Source organism: Buceros rhinoceros, unplaced genomic scaffold (genome assembly GCF_000710305.1).
Source record: "Buceros rhinoceros silvestris isolate BGI_N320 unplaced genomic scaffold, ASM71030v1 scaffold12004, whole genome shotgun sequence".
In the NCBI taxonomy this organism is placed as follows: Eukaryota; Metazoa; Chordata; class Aves; order Bucerotiformes; family Bucerotidae; genus Buceros; species Buceros rhinoceros.
In genome coordinates, this window is record NW_010410109.1 from 50,363 (window position 1) to 50,619 (window position 257).

General features: G+C 43.6%; 1 protein-coding gene across 1 annotated transcript in view; it reads right to left on the reverse strand.

Moving 5' to 3' along the window:
• The window catches only part of REL (v-rel avian reticuloendotheliosis viral oncogene homolog), a 25,189-nt gene that overhangs the window by 17,966 nt on the left and 6,966 nt on the right, over nt 1-257 (reverse strand). The window lies entirely within an intron of this gene.

A 257-nucleotide genomic window follows, 5' to 3' on the forward strand; every position in this document is an offset into this window, starting at 1 on the left:
CTCCGGTGATTTAAAATGACAATTACTTTTGTTACCAATAAACCTGCTGATTTGCATTGGTTAAGGATTTGCCCTCCTGCTTTTATCAGGGGATACCGAATTTCAGACAGCAATTTAAAGGTTTTTTGAAACAAGTCCACACAGGTTTTTAAATCTCATGTAGTTATGGAAAAGTTCTGCAGAGCTGCAGCTCCTGCTTATTTGCATAAGAGCACAGGTCACCCCGATGCAGGAGGTGGGGGGAGTCCCAGGCGAGC